At 42.7% G+C, this 18,092-nt stretch overlaps 1 long non-coding RNA gene across 6 annotated transcripts in view; it reads right to left on the bottom strand.

The window, feature by feature from the left end:
- Positions 1 to 1,880: 1,880 nt before the first annotated feature.
- The window catches only part of LOC136166497 (uncharacterized), a 72,656-nt gene continuing 56,444 nt past the window's right edge, over positions 1,881 to 18,092 (bottom strand). For 5 of the 6 annotated variants that reach the window (XR_010662930.1, XR_010662926.1, XR_010662925.1 and 2 more), the window contains 3 exons: positions 8,299 to 8,401; positions 7,458 to 7,573; positions 1,881 to 7,374 (listed from right to left, as the gene is read on the bottom strand). This is a non-coding gene — a long non-coding RNA (uncharacterized lncRNA). The remainder of the gene's footprint in view (positions 7,375 to 7,457; positions 7,574 to 8,298; positions 8,402 to 18,092) is intronic. The other variant, XR_010662929.1, reaches the window with a different exon arrangement.

The raw sequence follows: 18,092 nt of genomic DNA, 5'->3' as shown, positions 1-18,092 counted from the left end.
CTCAGCTTCAGTTTTCACATTTGTAAAGAGTAGAAGATAATAGTACTTGTTTCAAACAATTGTTATGAGAATTAAATGAGAAGTAATATGTATACATAGAAAGTGTCTAGGAGAAGTAGATGTAGTTTTATAGTACTCTCAAAGTTGCCACGTTAATTTTGGGAAAAACATAGTAAGCAGTAATTCAACTGCCTTTTCTGTATTCATCATTATATTTCTATAAAGATAGGAGTAAAACAGAGTGGAGATCTGACTTTTAAATGCGCCTTGAAAGTTCATGCATGTTTACAGATAATATACTTGGCAGTTCTTCCTCATTAGTGGAAAGTGACACAGGGCTTTGTGAATCTAGACAGTTTGCAGGAAGTCTGTGGTTTCATTCTATAGAAATCCATTGATGTCATCTTCGAAACACTCACAGATCTGGAAGATGACATAGTTTTTTTCCTTTACACAATTTGACTAGGGAGTGTACTCTAGCCAAAAATGCCAGAATGCCATTATTTTATATCTGGACAGATTTTCAAAAGCCCAGTGCAGGAGAAAACTCTGAGGTCCTAGGATCTGTATAAGACAGAGGGAAAGGAGACTTAACTGGCATTCCGTCTCTGGCTTTATTCCATGCCCAGCACCCTTTGTGACCTCTGACTCATCCTCTGTGGTGAGTCCATGCAGTCTACCCTCTGACACAAGTTTCTCCACTTCCCTTGCAGCCCCTTCTTGCCACCATCTCCCAAAGGATTGGGGGGATTTTCCCATTTCAGTTTCAACTTTGGAATAGCAGCCAAGTATGCGTTAATATTCCATAGTCTTCCTTCATGATGAAACATCCATGCCAGAGACTACATTCACTTGTCTACATTCATTCATTCATTCATTCACAAATGTTTACTCGATACCTGCCTTGTGCCATGTTCTGGCCCAAATACTATTAAAGGATGGTTTTCATTTTGTTTTGTTTTTATTAAGCCTGCATTTTTTTTAATAGAGTGGTATTAGATTTATAGCAAAACTGAGAGGAAGGTATAAAGATATCTTACGTATCTTCTGTCCTCACATATACATAGCCTCCCTTATTCTCAATATGGCCCATGAGAGTGGTACATTTGTCACAACTGAGGAACCTACACTGACATGTAATAATCAGTCCATAGTTTACATTAGGGTTCAGTCCTGGTGTTATATATTCTGTGGGTTTAGACTAATGTAATGATATGTTTGCACCATTATGATGTCATACAGAGTGTTTTTACTCTTCTAAAAATCCTTTCTGCTCTGCTTATTCATCCCTTCTCCCTCCCAACCCTTTGCAATCACTGGTCTTTATACTGTCTCCATATTTTGGCCTTTTTCAGAATAGTCCATGTAGTTGGAATCATACAGCCTTTTCAGACTGGCTTCTTTCACTTAATATGTATTTAAGGTTCCTTCGTGTCTTTTCATGGCATGGTAGCTCATTTCTTTTTAGTGCTAAATAATGTTCTGTCATCTAGATGTATCACAGTTTGTTTATTCATTCACTTTACTGAAGGTCATTTTGGTTGTGTCTAAGTTTCGATGACTGTGAATAAAACTTCTGTAAAGATCTCTGTGTAGGTTTCATGTGGACATAAGTTTACAACTCCTCTAAGTACCAAGGAGAGTGATTGCTGGATCATTGGATAAGATTATGTTTAGTTTTGTAAGAAACCCCAGACTGTTTCCCAAAGTGGCTAGATCCTTTTGCATTCCCACCCTCAATGAATGAGAGTTCCTGTTGCCCCATAAAGCCTGGCCAACACTTGGTGTTTGGGTGTTTCAGATTTCGGTTAAGATGGGTTTTTTTAAAAAATGAGAAACTTGAAACCATGACTCTCAAGAAATGTACAATGAACACAAGTCAAAGATTTTACTTAACACATTAGTAAATGAAGGAAACAATATATAAACTCAGCAGGGAGTTGAAATGAATTAGCTTAATAGATGCAAAGCAGCTTCTTCCACAGTGGAGGAGGGAAATCCATTGAACCTTCCCCCAACAGAATTTATCTATTAATAATCAAGAACTATTTGCATTACTATCAGTTTTCTACAACTTCTATCTCTCAGAGTTGCAAAATACCTTAGTCAAAGGCAGAGATAACCCAGATTAATGAGCTAGTTAGGATACCCATTACATTTTACATCTTTGTTAATTCTTTCTTAGAGTGGTTAGAGTACACGCATTTGTGCTCAGTCACTAACTCGTGTCCGACTCTCTGTGACTCCATGTATGGCAGCCCACCAGGTTCCTCTTGTCTATGGGATTTCCCAGGCAAAAATACTGGAGTGGGTTACCATCTACTCCTGCAGGGGATCTTCTTCATCCAGGGACTGAACCTGTGTCTCCTGCGTTGGCAGGTGGATTCTTTACCACTGCGCCACCAGGGAAGCCAGTGCTTAGAGTACAAGGTTGACTAAATACAATCTGCTTATGGCAAAGAAAGGGAGTGGTGAATGAGTAGTTTGTTGGCAGCAAGAAGGAAGGCTGAAACTATGGAGGGGAAGGTACCATGTGGAGCAGCAAGAGAGAGGGAAAACAGAACTCCTCACATACAAAGGAATTCCTGAGAGGCTGTCAGCAGCTAGTTTAGCAGCGCTCTGTGAGATGGAAGACATTCCCATGTACAACACACTCCCATAGACATTGCCACTTTCTCCGTCCTAGTCAAGAAAACATATCTGAGCAACAATACCAGGTGTCAAGATAGATATGGCATTACAATAGGAAAAGTCTTGAATCAGGTCTAATGTACTTTCTCTAACTCCAGTCATTTAACTTTCTTATGATTTTGTTTATTTCTGGCTGTGCTGGGTCTTGGTTACTGTGAGGGCTTTTCTCTAGTTGTGGCGAGCAAGGCCCACTCTTCGTTGCAGTGCACAGGCTTCTCACTGCAGTGGCTTCTCTTGTGGCGGAGCAGGGTTCTAGGGTGTGTGGGTTTCAGTAGTTGCAGCAGGTGGGCTCGGTGTTGTGGTTCCTGGGCTCTAGAGCACAGGCTCGATAGTTGTGGCTTTGTTGATCCTCCTGGACCAGGGATCAAATGCGTGTCTCCTGCATTGGCAGGCAGATTCTTTACCACTGAGCCATCAGGGAAGCCCAATCATTTATTATCTACAGAGCAAATCAGAAGTGCTGATACGTCAATGATTAGCACTAGCAAATCACCAGGCATGCATTTCAATGGAAGGTAGGAACTGCAACTGATGTGATGTTTCTCATGGCCGTGAGACACTTTGTTGGGGTTTCCGAAAGGGTGCTATGTTAATCCACCCAAGTCTTTTGACTTTGTGACACTAATAATCGCGTTGGACGGTGATGTACTTTATGAAGAAGTTAATCCAAGAGTACTTACCAACTATTATACTAATCAGTACTCTCTTAGGTTGTAAGAAGGATGCTGACCATAGCAGTGCTCCTCATGTTTGGCTGCACATAAGAACCTCATAAGGGCCTCACAGTTCCTCAAAAAGTTAAACATAGAATCATCATATGATCCAGTAATCACTCTTCTGGAATAGACCCAAAAGAATTGCAAGCAGCAACTCAAACAGACCCCTGTACACCAATATTTGTAGCAGCATTATTCACAGTGAATCAAAAGGTGGATACAGCCCAAATGTTCATTAACAGATTATGGAAAAGCAAAACATGCTACATACATACAATGCTATGTAAGGCAGCCTTAAAAAGGGAGGGATTTCTGACACATGCTCTAACATGGAGGGACCTAGAAAGCATTATGTTAAGTGAAATATGCCAGAAAGAGAAGGACAAATATTGTATCACTCTATTTATAGAAGGTCCCTTGAATAGGCAAATTCATAGAGACGGAAAGTAGAATACTGTAGAGGTTAGCAGAGCTGGGGAAAAGAGGAGTTATTGTTGAATGAACATGAAGTTTCTCTTTGGGATGATGAAAAAGTTCTGGAAATGGATAGTGGTGATGGTTGCACAACATTGTGAATGTACTTAATGCCACTGAATTGACAAGTGACAAGTGGAAGTCACTCAGTCATGTCCGACTCTTTGTGACCCCATGGGCTATATAGTGCTTGGAATTCTCCAGGCCAGAATACTGGAGTATTCTGAGCTCCAACTGAGCTGAGGGAAGCCCACTGAATTATTTACTTAAAAATGGTTAAAAATGGTAAACTTTGTGTTGTATATGGTTTACCACATACACACTAAGGAAACTTAAAAACCTGAGAAACTTTAAAAACATACTGATACCTGGCCACAATCCTCAGAGATCTGATTTTAATTGGTCTGAGGTCTTCTTTAGGTTTTTTGTTTTTTTTCTTCTTCTTCTTCACAGTAGTTCTAAAAGTCCCTCAGGTGATTTGACTGCGCAGCCAGCTTTCAGAAGGGAGCTTAGTCTACAGGGTGGTAGCAACCAGCCTTGACTACACATTAGGCTCGTCTGGGGAGTTTTAAAATATATTGGCCTGAGGTTCACACCCCCAATTCTAATTTAATTGGCTTGGCGATGCTGCCTGGTCTCTGAGAATTTGTTCTTGAATTTCCCATCTGTTTCTAATACGCAACCAAGGTGAGAACCACCGCTCTCGGGAGAGTCCAGGATCTCAGCATTTCATTCCACCTTTGGAGAACTAGCACTTCCGTTTCAGACAGTGATGAAACCAAGGGCATGGAGGGAAAGGAGCTTCTGATGAGTCAGAGGGCCAACTTCTTCAAGGCCACTTGATTCTTTCTCTTTCCCTTTACAGTCAGAATGTTAAAAGTAGGAGAACAGAGCAAACCGGCAGAGGGTCCAGGAGAAAGAGGTCCAACTATTTGGCTCATTCCTAAGGGAGAAAGGCTCTTTATTCTTCTAGGCATCTGGCTCCCCCCAGCTTCTAACATGGGCACTAGCCCCCCCTGCCTAGCCCTGGTCCCACTTAGATTCCTTCCTCTCCCCAAGAGAACCTCAGAGCTGACCTATCTAGCCAGCATTCCAAAGAGCCAGGGCTGTTAAGAGTATCTCGATCAAGAGACCTTTGCCCTGGAACTTTCCAGGCGGTCCAGTGGGCCTCAGGTTCAATCCCTGCTAGGGGAACTAAGATCCCACATGCCGTGTGGCCAGGAAATCAAAACATAAAACAGAAGCAATGTTGTAACAAATTAAATAAAAACTTTAACAATGGTCCACATCAACAGAATCTTTTAAAAATTCTATAATTTAAGCTTTTCACTGAGCAACTCATGAATTTTATTAGAAAACTTCAGTAAATATATATAGATATAGATACTATCTGTATATAGATTGGGAGAACTGAGGCGCCTAGAAATTTTTATGATATCTTACTAAAAATAACCAATAATTATTTCATACTAAAGGAGAAGGGGGTGACAGAGGATGAGATGGTTGGATGGCATCACCAATTCAAGGCACATGAGTTTGAGCAGACTCCAGGAGATGTGAAGGACAGCAAAGCCTGGCGTGCTGCAGTCCATGGGGTTGCTAAGAGTCAGACTCGACTTAGCGACCGAACAACAACCGCAAATGAGAATAGCCTGAAGAAGTACATATGGGGTCATCCGATTAACACAATATTCATGAGAAGTCAGCCCTAAAGAGCACCTTAGCTGACTTTGGCCAATAGCTTCAATTTCACATGACAGCCTTGTGGCCTAGAGAGGGTTTCTCTCTTTTCTTAAGCCTCTGCTATAGAAGTTCTCAAAGTGTGGGCCTGGGGGCAACAGCATCCACTTAGCAATGCAAATTCTCAGGCCCCACGTCAAACCTCCTGAAGAAGACTCATGGCGTGGACCCCGTTCTGTCACCTGAACAAGCCCTCCTGGTGAATGGGATCCACACTGTCTGAGAACCAAACCCCCACCCTTCAGCTTTAAAATAACTTCTCTTAGATCATTCTCAGCAACACAGAGAATTACTTCCTGTTTTATGTCTAAATTTATCTCTGTAAAGCTTTGCAGGGCGTGGCATGCAGTCTGCACAAGTGCAGAGGCACCTTCACGGGGAACAGCGGAGAGTGGGGTTCAGCAGAAGCGGGCTATGCAGACAGGGCTGGTGGCGGGCAGGCGAGGGGGAACAAGGGCTGGTCTTTGCCCGTTCCCATTCCCGTTCATTGATAGCTTCCTGGACCAAGATCCACTCCAAAGAGGAGTGCTCATCTGGGCACAGCTCATTTGGGGTCTGGGTTTCAAAGACAAGTGGCACTGAGTCGAGGGAATACAGAGTGGGGATAAATGTTAGAGAAATAGGGGAGAGATGCGGGCGTCTCATGGGCTGATTGACGCTGTCCAGAAGTGGTCTGAATAGAGCAACACAGAAGGGAGAAGGGTTCAGCCCTCCGGGAGCTGAGCACTGACAAGCTAAAAAAGGCTCCAGATGACTGACTGTGGTCCAGGGCAGGATTCTGCTGCTCCTCATCCACTCCTGCCAGCCCAGTGTTAGGGGAGAAGCCCAGGTCCTCAGGCTGCCTGAGGGATGGGGATTCAGGAGGCCGAGGGAGCCGTCTAGGTGGCCTGACTGTGTTTCTGAGGTCTTCACCATGCTGTTTGGAAGGACTGCTCTGTCTGCCTGGAGTGGCACTCTCTTCTCAGAAATAATGCTTTTCAGCACATGGTTCAGTGGGAGCCCCCAGTTTCTTACCAATCTGCTTTCTTAATTTACCTAATGATTGGTTGGAGCTAGGTGTGATCCCCAATACTGGCCAGTCCTGGGGACTTTTTACTTATTTTTTTAATTGGAGTATAGTTGCTTTATGAAGAAGGAAATGGCAACCCATTCCAGTATTCCTGCCTGGAGAATTTCATGGACAGAGGAGCCTGGAGGGCTACAGTCCATGGGGTTGCAAAGAGTCAGAAATGACTGAAGCGACAGAGCAGCCATAGTTGCTTTAAGTCCTGGGGATTTCTTTCTTTTTTTAAAAAATAATTTTATTAATTTATTTATTGGATGTGTTGAGTCTTCACTGCTGCGAGGGCTTTTCTCTGGTTGTGGAGAGAGGGGGCTACTCTCCCGGTGAGGGGCGAGGGTTTCTCACTGCCGTGGCCTCTCGTGCTGTGGAGCACGGGCTCCAGGGCCTGCGGGCTCAGTCATTTTGGCTCCCGGGCTCAGCAGTCATGGTGCTTGGGCTTAGTTGCTCCGAGGCATGTGGGATCATCCTGGACGAGGGGTGGAACCCGTGTCCCCTGCATTGGCGGGCGGATTCTTTACCACTGGGCCACCAGGGAAGCCTAGTCCTGGGGATTTCTGATCTTCGACTTGATGAAGAGGGTCTCCGGCTCTCCCAGTTGGCAAGCCTGTGAGGTGTGAGTCTGAGCCCTCCGCTGGCCGCGTCCCCGCCAGCTGCAGGGAAGAAGCCGGTCCACAGAGGGAGAAAGTGACCCTGCCAGGAGCAGAAATGGGAGGTAGAGAAAGCGGTACTCTCATCTTGGTTGTGGTTGTCCCCGAGGCCCAGCTCACACTCACCTTTCCTTCACTGCAGTTGGCTGAGCGGACAGATTTTTCCCTTTTTGCTGTGAGGGAAAAGAGAAAAACTTTCCTTCTACCCTCTTGTGTGCTGTACCAGGGGCCTGTGAATTATACTGGTAAACAACAAATGAGCAGGAGAAAAGGTTTGTTTCGTATGCACATGGGAACCATCAAAGGAAATAGCTGGCCTCTTAAATGGTTAGTGTTAAAGAATTATATACCTAATTTAGTGGAAGAAAGTCTTCTTATGGGAAGAACAAACGAATAGGCTTCTTTGGAAAGACAAATGGGTTTTAGGAAAAGAGATGGGAGATGAGAAAGTTTGCGACAATGCTTGTTTCTGCAGGTATGAGTGGCCTTTCTTGTTCTTCAGGCGTGCACACACACACACACACACACACACACAGACAGACACAGTGACACAGCCATCATTATAAGACAGTGTTTTCACTGCCCTGAAAATCTGTGCTCCACCTGTTTACCTGCTCCACCCTCATCCCTGGCAACCACTTCTTTGTTCCTTCCCTGGAGAAGAGAGTTGGGTTAGGTTTTATTTGGCTTCTCCCTTGTTGGGGGTAGACCCACCCTGAAGAGGAATTTATGGGAGCCTTATTTCCCAGAAGTTATTGCTTTTAGTCAGATAAGGAAAGTTCCTTATCTGAGGGCTTTTTTTTTTTTTTTTGTATCTGTTGAATCTCAAATGTACCACCATATACCCCTTGTACCTACATATATATAGCTTCCCCCATTATCAACATCACTTATTAAAATGATACATTTAGCAGAATTGATGAACCTATACTGCCACATCATCATTATCCCAAAGTTCACAGCTTACCTTAAAAAATTCACTCTGGATGTTATACGTTCATCCTATAAATTTAGACAACTGTTCAATGACATACGGGTTTCCCGAGTGGTGCAGTGTTAAAAGAATCCACCTGCCAACACAAGAGATGAAAAAGATGTTGGTTCAATCCCTGGGTCGGAAAGATCCGTTGGAGTAGGAAATGGCAACCCACTCCTGTGTTCTTGCCTGCAAAGTTCCTTGGACAGAGGAGCCTGGTGGGCTACAGTCCAGGGGTTTGCAAAGGGTCGGACACGACTGAACGACTATCACTAAAACAACAGTGAACGAGAGTTCCTGTTGCCCCACAACCTGGCCAACACTTAGTGTTGTCTGTGTTCCAGTTTTTGGTCATTCTAATAGGTGTGTAGTGGTTCTTTCTAAAATTACATCATCTGCTTTATAAATCCTTTATTAAGTATTCTTGTACCTCTTTAGAGCTTAAAGTTGATTTCAGGGGTCTCAGCTGAAAATTTCACTTTACCATCCTGTTACATTTATCTTCCTTAACTTGGTATTTCCCCAAACTCATAGATATCCATAAACTTGCAAATGTAAAGGCTCACGTATCTTCATGATATTTAGCAATGACTTGGAAGGCTTATTACCTTCCTCCTTTGAGAAGCATTTCCCTTTATTCCTACCTGTCATTTACTGTCGTTGAGCCAACACTTTGAGCTTTGCACACTCTTTGATATCATAATGACTAGGTGGTTAGAAAAATTCACTTGTGTAGAATTTTCCCCAAGAATTTTATCACTATAAGTAATTTCCATCTGCTTACTTGTACAGTATTAATCAATTATCCTTTCTTTTCTTCTGGGAAGCATGGTACTCTTCACTCAATGGATAGGTTGTTCTTGCATTTATTTGTTTATTTAAATGGGAAGAACGTCTTGTACAGTCATTGTGAGGATTAGAGATGTTTGTTTATTCATTTTATCATGATGATGACTTTGGCTGTGGTGGGTCTTCGGGGCTCTCTGGTTGCCCTGTGGCATGTGGGGTTTTAGTTCCCCGATCAAGGATCGAACCTGTGTCCGCATTGAAAGGTGGATTCTTAACCACTGGATCACTAGAGAGGCCCCTGTTCTTGCATTTAGATGCTCCTGGATTTTATGGTAGATTCCTCTTAGGGTGTCCTCCTTTTTTGCATGGAAGTAGCATTGGCAACTTCGTAATCTAGCTCAGCGGTTATTTGTAGTATCAGTTTGACCAACAGTAATACAGTTTCATCCCCAGCTGTCTTCAGAGCTCTTCAAAGGACACTGCCTAATTCTGTTAACTGAGTTTTCAGGTGATCTGCCAAGTGAGTTTTAAATAGCTTCTCTTTAATCGAATGCCTTAGACCTATTTGCTTCAAAATACACTTGGAAATAAGATTATGCCTACATGATGGCATAAAGACCAGGGCAGAGCAAGCTTAACTGCTGCAATCAGTCACATCGTTCCCAAGTGCATGCCTGCACTGCCTTGCTCTAGAACAGAACGAAGTAATAGGGACTCTAAGTTTTGACTGTAAACTTTTGGTTTCATCGAGTTATGTTTCCTCCCTTTGTGGTTAGCCACTTGGGAGGGGATTTCCGGAGATGCAGGCAATATAGTTTGTTTCCCAAAATATTTTGCATTGTTTTGAGTGAGAGAGTGCGTTGCCTACTTTGCAAAACCTGGGTCTCTGAGAGCTAATACGACATATAGCTGTAATTACGTGGTCAGAATTTGTCTTAGGGGTGAGGGGAGGCCCCTCTGTTATAGCACATTCTTTCATAAGAAAAGGAAATATATATTTAAAAAATACATTCATTTTTAGTTTGGTAAAATACATGTAACATAAAGTGTATCATTCTTCCTTTCAGGTTTGCTGAGATATAATTTAAGACTTTCTATTCTAAATTATATGAGTTTAAGGTGTGCAGCACAATGATTTGACTTATATACATCATGAAATGGTTATCAGTATAAGTTCAGTGAACATTCATCATCACACAGAGATAGAAAATTAAAGAAATAGAAAAAAAAATTTCTGCATGATAAGAATTCTTAGGATTTACTCTCAACAACTTTCGTATGTAACATGCAGCAGTGTTAATTGCATTAATCATGTTGTACACTATATTCCTAGTACTTATTTATAACTGGAAGTTCCTACCCTTTGACCGCTTTCCTTCAGTTTCTCTTCCCTCTCTTCCCTACTACTGGTATCCACAGATCTAATCTCTTTTTTCTATGAGTTTGTTTGCTTGTTTGTTTGTTTTTAAAGTATAATTGACCTATCATATTATGTTAGTTCCTGTGATTTTTTTCTATCCATTTCAAATATGGTAAAATACACATAAAAATTTTTTACCATTTTAGCCACTTTTAATTGTCCAATTAGGGCTCCCCTGGCTGTTCAGGGGTAAAGAACCTGCCTGCCAATGCAGGAGATGTGGATTCAATCCCTGGGTTGGGAAGATCCCCTGGAGAAGGAAATGGCAACCCTCTCTAGTATCCTTGCCTGGAAAATCCCATGGACAGAGGAGCCTGGGGTCACAAAGAACTGGACATGACTTAACTTGAAACGACAGCAACAACTGTACAATGAAGTGGCATTAAGTTGTCAATGTACAACCATCACCACTACTTATTCCCTGAAGCTTTTCATCATCCCAGACAGACTCTATATCCCTTTAATAATAACTCCCCATTTCCCCTTTCCTCCAGCCCCTTGGTAAACTCTATTCTACTTTCTGTTTCTGTGAATTTGCCTATTCTGGGTACTTTACATAAATGGAATCAGATATTTGTCCATTTGTTTCTGGTTTATTTCACCATGGTGCTTCCTCAGATCCTCCGTGTTGTAGCATGTGTCAGAATTTCCTTCCTTTCAAAGGCTGCTTCATAGACCATTGTATGGATTTGGCACATTTATTTGTCCATTCATCTGATGATGGACATTTGAGCTGTTTCCAGCTTTGGGCTGTTGTGAATAACGCTGCTGTGAACATGGGTATATAAGGATCTCTTTGTGTTCTTATTTGTAATTCTTTTGGGTATAATATACCTAGGAGTGGAGACTACGGTAATACCACTTTTTGAGGAACTGAAGAAGGGAAAACTTTTGAAGTATTTTTTTTTGCTTTGCTAACCACAGGTTGGCTCTGCAGCCCCCAAACATGATGTGATGGAATGTCTCAGAATACACTATTGCCATTTAGAGCCATGAGGTCTGAGGTCATGGGTACAACCCCCACAGCCCGTGAAATGTTCCAGAAGCTGGTTTAGCATTCCTGATACCTGATACAGGCTCGGGGAGGCAATTCACTTTGGGGCATCTTGTCTGAACCCATGATATCTCTTTACAAAGAACTCCAAGTCTTTCCCAAAAGCACCCTGCTTTTCAGGGCAACCCCAAAACTAACATTGCATCCTTGGGTTGATCCAGACGTGGATTAAATCCCAGCATTGTCCAGGCAAGACTAGAACACCACCTAAATGACCTACCTCTTCCTAAATGATTAAATCACATTTGTCACCAAGTCCTGCCAATTTTAACTTTTCCATATCACTTGATCATATCTTCTTTCCATCTCTGCTGTCACCCTCCTAGTCCAGGTGACTCTCACCTCTCTTGTGAAGTTGTGTGATAGATAGCATTTCACACTGGTCTTCCTTCATGTACCCTTGTTCTTCACACTGTAGCCAGAATCAGTTTTGAAATTCAAGTCTGATAATGTTAGCAACAGCGGTTTGGTGGCAGGGGACCAGACAAAATGATTATAAAGTTCATGTGGAAAACTAAACAGATAATAATCTGGAAATTTTTGAAAAACAAGCATAGTGAGAAAAGACCAGCTCTAGCAAATATCAAAGTGGATTTAAAAAGCCATAAGTACTAAAATGGTTTCATATCATTGCATGGCTAGGCAGATCAGTGGAACAGAATATAGAACCATAAAAAGAGACCCCAGATAGATGAGAACTTAAATTATAATGAAGATGGTGTTTTGAATCACTGGGGAAATTTTGAATAAATAGGTGCTGAGACAAATGGGAAAAACTGTTTCCTTGATTCAAGCATTACACTAAAACAAATTCCAAGTGTATGAAGGATTTAGGTAACTTAAAAAAAAAAATCTTAAAACAAGAAGAGAATTCAGCAGACTGTCTTCCTGCCCAGTATTTGCTAAAAAAAAAAAAAAAAAGCTTTCACCATGACCACCAACTTTAACAATTCCAGGGGCTTCCCTGACGGCTCACTGGTAAGGAATCCGCCTGTCAGCGCAGGAGACACAGGTTCGATCCCTGGTCCGGGAAGATCCCACATACTGCAGAACAGCTAAGCCCGGGCGCCGCCACTGCAGAGCTGTGCTCTAGAGCCCCGGAGCTGCAGCTACTGAGCCTGCACACCCTGGAGCCCGTGCAAGAGAAGCAAGAGAAGCCACTGCAGTGGGAAGCCCGGGCACCACAGCTAGAGAGTAGCCCCCACTCACCACAACTAGCGGAAAGCCCATGATGCAATGAAGACCCTGCATGTCCGAAAAAAAAAAAAAGAATTCAAGGAATTAAAAATTTCAAAACAAATGAGTGACATATCCCGAGTTTAGAGAAGGGAGAAGGAGGAAGGTTGGGAGGAGGTGGAAGGAAGGTGTCAGCAAGGCTACAGTGGGAGAGATGATAATAGAATGTGTTTGAGGGAAAATAAAGAGATGGGCCAATGGGGGAGGACCAGAGTCCAGGGAAGCATTTCTACCAAAGGGTCAAATTATTTTGGTCCTGGGAGGGAGCTCTTGGGTGGTCCAGCTTCACAGCAGTATAAAATATATTCGCCTTGGGAGGTCTCCGAACTGCTGATGATACATGTCACGGATAGTTTGTGTCATCGATTAAGCTCTGATCCACACCCATTATCAGTTGATAAAGCTGAAGTATGGCTGAAACGGATAAAGTCGAGGAACCTGGGCATCTTGAATGTTTGAAGATAACACAGGCATCCTGCCTACACAGGAGCAGAATAATCCTGAAACAAGACCTACATTTCCCGCAGAATTTGCTTCTAGGTCGTCTTTCATCACAGGACGAGAGAGGACTCAGGAACGTCAGGCTGAGAGGTTTTAGCTTTATTCCAATAATGTGGGGGCAGTGTGGGGGGGGGGCAGTTTTCCTGGTGGCTCAGTGGTAAAGAAGCCGCCTGTCAATGCAGGAGACTTGGGTTCAATCCCTGGGTCGGGGAGATCCTCTGGAGAAGGAAATGGCAACCCACTCCAGTATCCTTGCCTGGAGAACATTGCATGGACAGAGGAACCTGGCGGGCTACAGTCCATGGGGTCGCTAAAGCGATGGACATGACTTAGCGAGTAAACAACAGCAGGGAATTCTAGAAGACTTATAAGCAAGGGAGATGTGAAAAACAGCAACAGTGTATCTAGAAGTTTGGTTCCATGGCTCTCTGCTGGCAGCCTCAGGGGGCAGCTGGGGTGCTGGGAAGTGGTGGTGAGGGTGGCTGACCTGGCAAGAGGTGGTTGGTAGGCTGTTGCCATGGTCCCATCACTAGGGGGTGCGGGGAGTTGGTTGGAAATAAATGGGCTCCAGTGAACACTCATAAAGTAAATGAATGTGGAGAAAGCCTGGGTAACACACACGCATGCTAACTGGTTGTTTTACTATCATGATCCCATGTAGAGACATCTGCAGGTGGACATGACATTTTTCACCCTATTATGAGGTTCTCTTTCTGACTTCAGGAAGATAGGTTTGTACAACTTATGAGAAAATAAACAGAAAGAAGAGCCATGTTTTCAAGGGATGTGGGTACAAACCCTCTCGTGGAGGCAGCGAAGACATGCTGGAAAACTAAGCCCAGAGCTCAGCCACGGAAATCTTTTACACCAAGAGAGGAATCTCACCACGTGGAGTTTGTGCAGGACTCTGAAGTTCAAGAAAGTGAGAGAGGCAGCGGCGGGTAGACTGGATTTCAGAAAGCTTTGAGCTGGGGGGGATACCGCCTTTGTGAAGTTTTGCTTCAGGTAAGGATCTTACCTTGGAAGAAAAGTTATGACAAACCTAGAGAGCATATTAAAAAGCAGGGCCCTCACTTTGGCTATATAGTCAAAACTATGGTTTTCCCAGTAGTCACGTATGGATATGAGAGTTGGACCATAAAGAAGGCTGAATGCCAAAGAATTGATGTTTTTGAACTGTGGTGCTGGAGAAGACTCTTGAGAGTCACATGAAGAGCAAGGAGATCAAACCAGTCTATCCTAAAGGAAATCAACCCTCGTTGGAAGGACTGGTGCTGAAGCTGAGGCTCTAATATTTTGGCCACCTGACGTGAAGAACTGACTCACTGGAAAACACTTTTATGCTGGGAAAGATTGAAGGCAAAAGGAGAAGGGGGTGACAGAGGATGAGATGGTTGGGTGGCATCACTGACTCATTGGACATGAATTTGAGCAAACTCTGGGAGACAGTGAAGGGCAGGGAGGCCTGGCGTGCTGCAGTCCATGGGGTCACAAAGAGTCGGACACGACCGAGCGACTGAACAACAACAAGGAACTTACACTTTTCCTGCTATTTATCAATTAGGTAGAATCCATTGGTCTCTTAATTGATGGCATAACCATAAAACTAAATGATGGGAACAGGAATCATCATATTTTGCCAAAACCCTGACTTAAGATCAGATTAGCTTTTCTGTGTTTTAGAATGAATGCTATTGGGCTTCCTTGATGGCTCAGCGGTAAATAATCCCACTTGCCAATGCAGGAGACACAGCTTCAACCCCGATCTGGGCAGATCCCACATGCTGTGGAACAACGAAGTCCCTGCACCACAGCTATTGAGTCTGGGCTCTAGGGACCAGGAGCTGCAACTACTGGGCCCATGAGCCACAAGTGCTGAAGCGAGAGCGCCCTAGAGCCTGTGGCCTGCAACAGGAGAAGTCCCCGCAATGAGAAGCCCCCACCCTGCAACCAGAGAAAAAACTTGTGCAGCAACGAAGACCTAACACAGTCAAAAATAAATAAAATTTTTAAAAAATGAATGTTATGAATGCAGAATTTGGGGCATTAAAGTCTTCGAGGCTACCTGACCCGCAGGCAACACGGGGTATGAGAATTCAGGAGCGCTGTCTCCTGACCTTTGCAGAGCTCCTTGGGGCACACACGGTGCCCCCCGCCACCTTCACATTTGCTGGAGGATGGTCTCGTGTGGTGTCTTGTTACGTTAGAGAGCAGCGTCATGACACTGTCAGTTGAGCAAGTGTCACACGAGGTGGCTGGTGATAATTCTTGCCTCAGACCTTTGGCTCCCTGGATATCTATCACGAGGAATATCATGTTCGGCAGGATTTATTCACCGGGTGTCTGCTTCTTGGACTCATGGGAACTGAAATCCAGTGTAACCATTCAAAGTCACAGGTTTACCAAATTGGTTCTATGGTGTTCGTCACTATGAAGGTCAGTTAAAAGACATCCAAATTGGAAAGGAGGAGTAAAATTATCTCTGTTTTTACCAGAAGGGAAGGACTGGGGGAAGGGACAGTTAGGGAGATGGTGACTGACATGTACACACTGCTATATTTAAAATGGACAGCCAACAAGGACCTACCGTACAGAACAGAGATGCAGCCCTGCTCGATGTTGAGCAATAAGCTAAATGGGAAAAGAATTTGAAAAAGAATAGATACATGTTAATGTGTAACTGAGTCACTTTGCTCCACACCTGAAACTACCACAACATTGCTAATCAACTGTATTCCAATATAATATGAAAAGTTACACACACACGCACAAATTATGTCTGTGTGCAGATGACAAGATCTTATATGTAGAAAACCCTAAAGACTCCACAAAACAACCGTTAGAATAAACGAATTCAATGAAGTTTCTGGATACAAAATCAACGTACAAAGGTCAGTTTTATACACCAAACAAAGTACTATGTGAAAAGGAAATTGAGAAATACTCCCATTTACAATAGCACCAAAGAGAATAAAATACTTAGGAATAAACTTAACTGAGGGGGTGAAAGGCTTGCACCATGAGAAATATACAACATGGGTGAAATTAAAGGAGACACAAATAAATGGAAAGATATCCAGTATTCATGGATTAGAAGAATTAACATTGTTGAGATGTCCATACTTACCTAAAGCAATCTACAATTTCGATGTAATCTCTGTAAAAATTGCAAAGGTTTTTTACACAAACAGAAAAAATAATCTTAAAATTCATATGGGAATCATAGAAAACCCTGAATGGCCACAGTGAACTTGAGAAAGAAGAACAAAGCTGGAGGCATTATACTTCCTGATTTCAAATTCTTTTATAAAGTAATAGTAATCAACGCATTATTGTACTGTCATAAAAACAGAGACCAACTAAACAGAAGAGAGAGCCCAGAAGTAAAACCGCCTGTATAGTGTCAACTAAATTTTTATAAGTAGGTGCCAAGATCACACAATGAGGGAAGTCTCTTCTATAAATAGTGCTTAGAAACTGGATATCCACCTGCAAATGAGTGAAACTGGACACTTAACTTTCACCGTACACAAAAAGTAACTCAAATGGATTAAAGATTTGAATGTAAATAACATCTGAAACCATAAAACTCCTAGAAGAAAACAGAGGGGAAAAGCTTCTTGACATTGATCTTGACAATGATACCTTGAATATGACACAGAAATCACAAGCAACAAAAGCAAAAATAAACTAGTGAGATTATGTCAAACTAAAAGACTTTTGCACAGCTAAGGAAACTGTGGAAATGCAACCTGCAGGATGAGAGAAAGGATTTGTGAACTTCATACAAATTATATCTCAGTATTCTGGAAAGAGTATAAAATTCAAATCAAAAATAATTTTAAAGGCTAGACAAGGGAGACATTAACTGTTTTCTTATACATTTTTAAAAGCTTTACTGAAATATAGTTTACATAAAATACAATTCTTCGAGTGCTAGTGTATGACTCAACCATGTTTAATATATTGACAGTTGTGCAGCCATTTACCGCCATCCGGTTTCAGAGCATTTCATCATTTCCCTAAAGTTCCATTGTGTCCATTTGCAGCTCATCTTCCCTCTCACCCCAGGCCCAAGGTAACTGCTGACATCTTTTTTCTCTATATAAATTTGTCTCTTCTGGACATTTCATTATATCAATGGCACAGTTCATTATAAAGCCTTTTGCACCTAATTTTTAGATTTATTTATTTACTGATTTTTGGCTATACTGGGTCTTTGTTGCTGCTCGAGCTTTCTCTAATCGTGGTGAGTGGGGGCCGCTCCAGTTGCGGTGTGTGGGCTTCTCACTGTGGTAGCTTCTCTTGTTGCAGAGCACAGGCTTTAGAACACGGGCGCAGTCTTGGGACCCAGGGCTTACCTGCCCCCAGGCATGTGGCATCTGTCCAGATCAGGGATCAAACCCGTGTCCCCAGCATTGGCAGGCGGATTCTTAACCAATGGTCCACCAGGGAAGCCCCTGCATCTAGTTCTTTACTTAGCACAATGTTTTTGCATTTCTTCCAAGTTGCAGCATATATCTGGGTCCTTTTGTTTTTACTGTTGAATACTATTCAATTGTATGGACAGATGTACTATAATTTGTTTTATCCATTCACTGGTTGGCTGCCACTTGGACTGTCTCCACTTTTTGGCATACAGGTTTTTGTTTGGATATGTGTTTTCATCTTATAGGTAGATCTCTAGGAGTGGAATTGCTCGGTCGTATGGTAGGGTATGATGTGATTTAAGAAACTGCCAAAGTGTTTTACAAAGTAGCTGTGCCACCGGCAGGATATCAGCAT

The sequence above is a fragment of the Muntiacus reevesi genome, chromosome 4, assembly GCF_963930625.1.
Source record: "Muntiacus reevesi chromosome 4, mMunRee1.1, whole genome shotgun sequence".
NCBI lineage: Eukaryota > Metazoa > Chordata > Mammalia > Artiodactyla > Cervidae > Muntiacus > Muntiacus reevesi.
The sequence above is the reverse complement of the archived record's forward strand: the minus strand, read 5'-3'. Positions and strand labels throughout refer to the sequence as shown.